This window comes from Sphaerodactylus townsendi, linkage group LG10, assembly GCF_021028975.2.
Source record: "Sphaerodactylus townsendi isolate TG3544 linkage group LG10, MPM_Stown_v2.3, whole genome shotgun sequence".
Classification (NCBI taxonomy): Eukaryota; Metazoa; Chordata; class Lepidosauria; order Squamata; family Sphaerodactylidae; genus Sphaerodactylus; species Sphaerodactylus townsendi.
The window spans coordinates 81,221,735-81,230,188 of record NC_059434.1 but is presented as its reverse complement, the minus strand read 5'-3'; the positions used below and the strand labels follow the sequence as shown (position 1 = coordinate 81,230,188).

General features: G+C 44.3%; 1 pseudogene; it reads right to left on the bottom strand.

Annotated features, from left to right (window-relative positions):
* Positions 1-516: 516 nt before the first annotated feature.
* Positions 517-7,741, bottom strand: LOC125439648 (annotated as a pseudogene).
* Between the last annotated feature and the right edge of the window lie 713 nt (positions 7,742-8,454).

Genomic DNA, 8,454 nt, shown 5'->3' with positions numbered 1-8,454 from the left:
CTTATCTTGTTAAACAAAACTGTTTAATATCTATTAGTAATTAAAAATATAAAAGAGCCTCTGATCCTGGCTCGCCATTAACCCTTTGGACTGAGCTTGGCCCCAGAACTGAATGATGAAAGAGGTGCAAAAAATGCCTCCCTGATGTAGTCTGCGTAGCCGGAAGGGAAGGATTCCAGCTTGAAAAAGGTGAAGAATGATGCTGTAAGATATATGGACCTGTAATAAGCAGCACTAAAAGAGAGGAATTAATTAAAAAACCATTTCAAGTATGCGAATGCTCTCAGTCTGCCTACAATACACAGTCAGCAGACAAAACCCGCCTACCGATCTTAAAGATTATTATACCAAAACATCTCTGTGTGTTGATAACTTAGTTACATCTTTTGGCAAGGGCTCTCCCCAAGTTACTTGCAGGACACCCCTCTTGATTCTCATAACTCCCCCCCACCAACTGCGAAAATTGCACCATTACAAAAAACATGTTTGTGTAAGTTTGGCGAGAACAGGAGACAATTAAGGCACAGCAACTTCAAAAAGCCGGTTGTTTTTTCGCGTTGGAATGCTGCCGTTTTTCTGGTTGCCCTGCACAAACTTCATGCACACTTTCTCCTGTTTGAACCGAACGAGAAACTCATCAGATATCTCAATGTTCAGCTTCTGGTTGGTTTGGCTGAGTGCCGTCCTGTAAAGCTTGGTAGCCATTTCGATAGGATGATCACTGCTGAACAGGAAACCCTCTTTTCCAGTAGCTCCGAACCCCTCTCTGAGGTGGACAGCAAAGAAGCCATTGTTTTGGGAGCTCATGGACACCTTAGTGACATCCCCAAGAGGAACTGCAGGCTTGATGTGCCCCGATTTTTGATCGACCAGGAGGACGTGATTTTTCATGAACAAGAAAATCCTAGCAGTACACTTCCCATTCGCTCTGTCGATTTTGTTTACTACTTCCGCAATGATAATTTTCTCCTCCTCTGAGTTTTTTGTACTTGGGATTCTTGCTGATTTCGAGGTAAGCACCTTGGAAAGGCAGCCCAATGCTTGCTGGATATAAAGGTTTTTTGTCCTTGAAAAGCTTGCTGGCTTCCAGTGTTTCTTCATAAACGGCTTTCTTCTGATTGGTGAGCCTCTCTCTGTATTTTTTACACCTCCACAAGTGGAATATCCTCTTCAGTTCCTTGTGTGTTGAACCTTAAAAAAGGTAAGGTCTGGCTGGCCAGTTTTTTGTCTGTCGATGATAAAGAAGGCATCTTATGCTTCATTTCTAAGAAATACTTCTGCATGATCTTCTGAAATACGAACTTGTAAATTTTCCTTCCCGCATTGGCTCGGAAAAATTTCCTGTACTTTCTACGGACCATTAGTCCAAGCCAGTAAGCCCAAATGACCACAATGGCATGCTTACGCCTAGCTTCCTCCTTCAAGCGTTTCAATACCTTCTTGCCTGTAGTCCAAGCCAGTAAGCCCAAATGACCGCAACAGCATGCTTACGCCTCACTTCCTCCTTCAAGTGTTTCAACTCCCTTCTTGCCTGTAGTCCAAGCCAGTAAGCCCAAATGACCGCAACAGCATCTTCCGCCTAGCTTCCTCCTTCAAACTTCCTTCTTGCCTTCCGCCTAGCTTCCTCCTTCAACGTTTCAATTCCCTTTGAGTCTTTAGTCAAAGCCAGTAAGCCCAGATGACCGCAACAGCATGCTTCCGCCTAGCTTCCTCTTTTAAGCGTTTCAACTCCCTTTGAGCCTTTAGTCCAAGCCGCAATGGCATGCTCACACCTAGCTTACGCCTTCAAGTGTTTCAACTCCATTCTTGCCTGTAGTCCAAGCCACTAAGCCCAGATGACTGCAATGGCATGCTTCCGCCTCGCTTCCTCCTTCAAGTGTTTCAATTCCATTCGAGCCTTTAGTACAAGCCAGTAAGCCCAAATGACCGCAACGGCATGCTTAAATCTAGCTTCAAGCGTTTCAACTCCCTTCGAGCCTGGAATGTTTAGATAGTGAATCACAGAGACAGCCTGATGCAGAGGGCACAAATTACCAGAAGCACATAGCTTTGGAAACCCGAGAACACTCCCTTACCTACATCCCTGGTTTGGACCCGGTACGCCTCTGTTCTTTCCCAATGAATGAGCCCTTCAGGGGAGGGCGGTGAGGGGTTTTTTCCCACCCTCCCCCCTTGGGGTTAGGTGTGCCGTCCCTCCTTCCCTAACACGACAGTTGGCAAAGCTGTCCTCACCACTGGTGTCAGAGTGGTGGTCTCTCTTTCTCTTCCCCTAGCATGAAGGCTGCCCCTATAGTTCCCCTGTTGGCTCCAAATCAGGTGCCTGGCAGCCAAAACCTCCTCACCACTTGCTTCAGGAACAAACGCTCCTCGAGCAAGCATCAAACAGAACGCATCGCACTTGATATTGTGTTTTCGGCTTTAAAAAGCCTTCTTCAGTAAAATTGTTGAATACTTATTATAGCCGTCTTTGGGATTCGTTCTACAATAATTAGAACATATTTTAAAAGAATACATGTCTACAATACTATTATTCATAAACACAAAATTAAAAATTTAAGATACCACACTTACTGTCTCTTCTTAATAATATGTATGAGAGCGCTTAACATCCCATGGCTTCTACCAATTTTGTTACTGTAAGAACTGTTCTACCTACAGTTTTATCAGCAATGTAAACTTAATTGATTGCAGCTGTCCTTCAGGGCTACAAACCTGTTGCTAAGAAACCAACCTAAACATTCCTCACAGGTGGCAGGAAAAATCCAAGGATTTGTTAAGCCCTATTTGGACAGTATTAAATCTGAAAATTAATTTATTTTCTGCTTGTAACAAACATGTTTCTTTGTCCATATGTGAGGAAAAATTAAATTTCTGTAACACACAACATTGGATGTCTGTGTCTCGATGATTCATTCTATTGTAATGATCCACTAATGGAGCCTCTTGTTTTTGAAGTCTTATGCAACTTCTACGCTCAGAAATTCTTAACTTTAACGCTCTTGTGGTTTTTCCCACATATAGTTTAGGACAGGGACAAATGATTGCATATATGCAGTTAGAAGTATTACAGTTTGAGAAGTGCTTAAACTTCCAATTTTCCTTGGTGTTAGGCACCAAAAACTCTTTAGCATTTAAAGAAAATCTGCACTGGGAACAATTTCCACAACTGTAATGTCCCGTCAAAATAGGTCTCAAAATGGTTTTTGATGTGTTATAGAATAATTATAGATAAATAATTATAAGTTGTGAGGTATTCAGATATGTTATCCAGAGTCATTTCTATTAGATGTGAATGCTTTAGGGGGCATAGGTTAGAGGCTTGTTTTTCAGAAATTGTTTACTAAAACGGATGCTTAAAGCTTGCAAGAAAAGAGGAAGTAACGCCTACGTGTAGGAAAAGAAGAAGTAACGCTCGGCCAGAAAAGGGAAAGTGGCGCTAGCATGTGAGGATTGCTCACGTGTACACTGATATAGGAATATTGGTAACTGGAAAGAACCGTTATGGAAATAACCGTGATGGAAATAACCGTGATGGGAATAACCGTTGCTTAATTGCCTGTTGCTTAGGCTGCTGAAACTAACAGAAAAACAAGTATAGGGGATTTTTGGGGTGGTCTAATGTGATGCATTATGCTGTATTATGATAGGTTGATTGTGAGCCTTGGTCCAGCCTGAAGGGCCTTGTGGCGTCTCAGGATTGGTCCAAGAGGCAGAGAGGTTGCCTTAAATTGAGCTGCACTGCGTTGCAGACCTTTAGGGAGCCACACCTCGGTGCGGTTCCCTCCACCTCTGCAGACGTGTTCCTGAATAAACTGCTTACTGCTGACTGCTGCGTTTGTGAGTATTAATTGGGAATATTTGAAAAATACTCCATAACAATGCTGTTTGAGGGTGGGCTGTAGCACCACCCCAGCTGCCAGGGGAAGGGGCAGGGCAGGGCAAGGTGGTCTGCCTTCCCTGACCTCAGACACATTCTTTTTTAGGAGCTGGACCAGGGGTGGGACTTTGGCCAGCATGGCCATGCCCTCGGAGCTTTGGGAAGCTGCCCCCCCCTACACATTCGGCTTCCGCAGCGCTTCCGTGCGAACCGTCATATTTCTGCGCGGCTCTTTGCGCATGCAGCTCCGCCTGTCTGTGCGAACAGTTCTCCGCGGATGCGCTGCTATTTACGACGTCATCGTGTCGCTCCTTTTGTCTGTGCGGAAACGGCCTAAAAGAATTCATAACTAAAGTTTTCGTTAAGTACCTCAGTCCCAAATGAAATAAAGCATATACTTCTTTGTAGTTTAGCTTATCCCCAAAGCCTCTCATTCAGTTTGTATACTCCAGGTTTCCAATTCAGTAGGGCATTTCAGCATATTTATATCCATTTTGTAAATTACTAAGAGGCAGAATGCTCCTTATGCATCGTCTTGTTAAAGCCTTACTTGGTCGGTGAGATCTAGCTTGCTACATTTGAGTTTACTGTCACACTAAAGGGAAAGTACATTACATAATTTGGGTACTTAGTGAGAATTCCCACCAAAGTTCAGTGTGTGTTTAGCTACTTATTGTGAAGTATTACCATACGTTAACACAGTGGTGGGATTCAAAAATTTTAGTAACAGGTTCCAATGGTGGTGGGATTCAAACAGTGGCGTAGCGCCAATGGGGATGGGTGGGGCATGATGGGGGTGTGGCCGGGCATTCCAGGGGTGGGACTGTGGCAAGGACGCAGGGTGCGCACGCCCCAGGTGCAGTTCCCCTTCACCCTGCCTTTAGATTCAAATAATGACTGTTTAAAGTATTAAAAAAGCAATATTCCGAAAGGTAGTGTATTATTTCTTTTTTATATAAATTATATAATTATATTGATTGATTTAAAATAATAACATAAGGAGAGAAACCAAAAACTGTTTACAATTGTTAATATATTACAAACATATCTAATTGTCTATCTCTCTCAACCCCTCCAACTGAAGCATCCTATATTGCCTCCCTCCTTCCCATATTTCCCTCCCTCCCTACTTTCTACTTCCCCTTCAGATTCCTATAACAACTTTATCTATTCCACTTGAAAGAAAACTAACAGAGGGAGAGATCCAAAATCCTTAATCTAAAAGAGTAGTTTAAACTCCTCTCTTTCCAATATAAATTTCAAGGGGAAAAAAGAAAATGAAAAATCTTTACCTGTAATACTTTTCCAACCTTTATATCAATGAACAACAAAAATAGAATTATTATATATTGTATTATTTCATACAGTTCATACACACGTGAGGGGTGCCAGGGGGGCCAGGGGGGCCAGGGGGGCCGCAGGGGGCCCTGGGGGGCGATTTTGCATCCCCCACTTGACGAGATTTGTTGTATCCAGGGACAGAGATTACCCCCTTGGAGTTAGTCATTAATAACCGGTTCTTCGAACTGAGAAAATTTTAGTAACCGGTTCAACCGAATAGGTGCGAATAGGCTGCATCCCACCTCTGCATTAACAGCTTCATGAAGCACACCAGTTCAAAAGATGGCTTCCAACTTGGCTTTGAGTTTGAGGTCAAAGAAGAAAGATCTTTCCAGGTCTCATCAAGAACTGCTGAGACTTCTCCACAGCTCATATTTTTACAGGAATGGGGGTGGTAATAAATTGTGAACCAGGACAAGACAGTTGCACCAGAAAGTTAGACTCGGTTGCAGTAATAAAATAGACTGCAGCTAACTCAAGCTGTAACTGGAGTGACCCCCATTTACACTATTAATAATGACAAAGAACATTCACTAGAATTTTTTCAACAGATTTTTTATGTGATCAAATTTTTAACTTGGCAGAAGGATTCTATTGCTCACATTAGGCTTGGGGATTTTGGCAGAATCGGGGCATATTCGGGCCAAAATCGGCCGAATGTGTCCTGCCTGAATCTGAACGAAGCTATCCATCCAAACCTTCTGTAGCACTCCACATTTCAAACAGTACTTCAAGGATTTACTGCTTCCCTACTGGGAAATAGGGCCATCAGCGGCAGCCATGGAGGTCTCCGGCCCCTCGGCACATCCCTCAGCCCCTGGAGGGGCAAATACTCACTGACAATCTTTGACACATCAATGTTTGAATGAAATGGCAACTAAGTGGGAAGATTGTACCCCCATGACCTAGCTCTTTGGCCAGGATCACCCTGGAGGCAAGAAAAGCATCTATAACACGGGCATTCATCCAGTTTGATCCTATCAGCGTGTTTATGTCATAATCAAACACACAGATGTTGGCAACTGAACTCACAAGCCCAGTGGTTTGTTGACTGAGTGTGGTGAAGGTACAGTTGAGCCATGGAGGGACAAATGTGCAGATCAGTGACTTGTCCAAACACTTCTCACTCTTTGTTGGAAATATGGAGCTGCTATGGGGAGAATCAATACTGGTCACTCTCGAATCCTCTTTCCCGTCTTTTGGAGTGGAGGTCATCTGGGGTTGAGTGCTTCCAGTTTTGCCATGGTTGGTAGATGATCTGATTTTAAGGAGTCGAACTCCTCAGCAACCTGCACTGAGTCAGATACTGGAGCTAGTTATCTTTTCCTGCAGTCTGGGGAACTTTCTTCCTGATCTAGTCTTCTGTCTTTTATTTCAGCTGTGTTAGCTGCAACCAGTGAGGCTTCCCTGGTACAGGTGGCATTCCAATGGATTTTTTGGCAGCAATAATATGGTAACAAGTCCTGGAGGATGGGCAAGAGCAACTCTCTTTGGTGAAAAGACGGAAAACGTAATTCTTTGCTACCCCTCACCACAAATACACCAATCTGTGGACAAAGAGCTGTTAAATTGTTCTGTAATTTAAGGTCTACTAGTGCCATGAGATAATGATGGTGCCTTCTCATAGCTTTCATCCTTCTTAGGCTGTGGAAGTACTCTGCTTTTTATGAGATCCATTATTTTTGATGGCTCATAAGCTATATGTGGAAAGACTGTCTCTTCTGGTGATCTTGATTGCCGGAAAAACTGAGGCTGCAAATGAAGATTTCCAGTGTTTCATAATCCCCACAAAGTTTCTCTACAGTAAAAGTTTTGCACTGCATACAGCAATAACACCATTGCTTCCATTGTCATATCTTTCCATTGTGAAAGTCTTTTCAAAGCTGCATGAAAGCTCTCAGAGAGATTTGTGGTGATTCCACTGTTTTCATTATGTACCGTATATACTTGAATATAAGCTGACCTGAATATAATTTTACTACAGAAAATTGGGAAAACTTGTTGACTCGAGGTGGGAAATACAGCAACCAATTTTTTAATGTCATCAGATGTGTGGACTCTAGACATATCCCAAACTAGCAATGATGGTTTTTACGCTTGGATTTGCTCCCGCATGGTTTCCCTCAGGAGGGCTACCAACTGTCTCTGTGAGGCATCATCACAGAGGCTGTGTCCTGGGGCTGCTCTGGGCAATCCAGGGGCTACCCCCCTTCCCTCCTCCCTGGTGCGATCTTGCCTGATTCCGCTGGTGAGATAAGTCTGCTCCTCTTCTTCCCCCACGCAATCCTTGTGATCCTCCTCGTCCGCTTCTGGGGCCGTGGCCTCCACCGCGTCTATGGGCAGGGAAATAGGGCCATCAGTGGCAGCCACGGAGGTCTCCGGCCCCTCGGCGCGTCCCTCAGCCCCTGGAGGGACAAGTGCACGCCGGATGGACGCAGATGGGGTTCGGAAGTCGGATGTGCCCCTGCTGGGGCTGTCAACGTTTGCCGGCGTGGTTCTCAATCCTCCCTCCTCGGCTGGCATTCCTGATGAGCCATGCCAGACACGTCCCTGCTGGGGCCACCAGTGTACACCTGTTTGCTTGTCGCTCCTCCCTCCTGTTGCTGCAGCCGTGGCTTTTTTAAACGCGGCTCCGGAGGATGCGTCTTGATTGGGTAAATTAAGAGCAACGTAGCAGAGCCTAGATAAGGAGCTGCTCTCCCTGATGAGGCACCGGAGAACAGGTAAGAGGGACCCTCACTCGAGTATAAGCTGAGGGGGCTTTTTAAGCAAAACATTAGCTGAAAAAGTCAGCTTATACACATGGTATGGTATGGTATGTATGTATGGTATGCTCAGTTTCTTGAGAATGCAGGCACCAGCATGAGTTATGATTGCTTGGTGCAGCTCTGCATTAAAGCAGTCCAAGAATGCTCCACCTTCTATTGAGGTTTATTTAATTTGAACGTGTAGTCTTGCTCAGAATTTGACCTTAGAAGGTGAAAAAAGTCTGTGAGGTACACCTTTGTGTCTTCCAAACTGGCACCATGTTTCTTCAACCAGAACATGATGTCTCTGCGGATGTGATTCCAGCATACCATGTGATTCCAGCATATGCTCCCTAATTCAGAGTTACTGTTCAATCGAAAGATTGTAAGGCCTGCTGGCCCACAAAACTCAGTCACTGATGCTCTTAATTAAAAGACATTAGCCCTTTAGGGAATAGTGGGCTAGCAATAACTGAAATCCCAATAAAA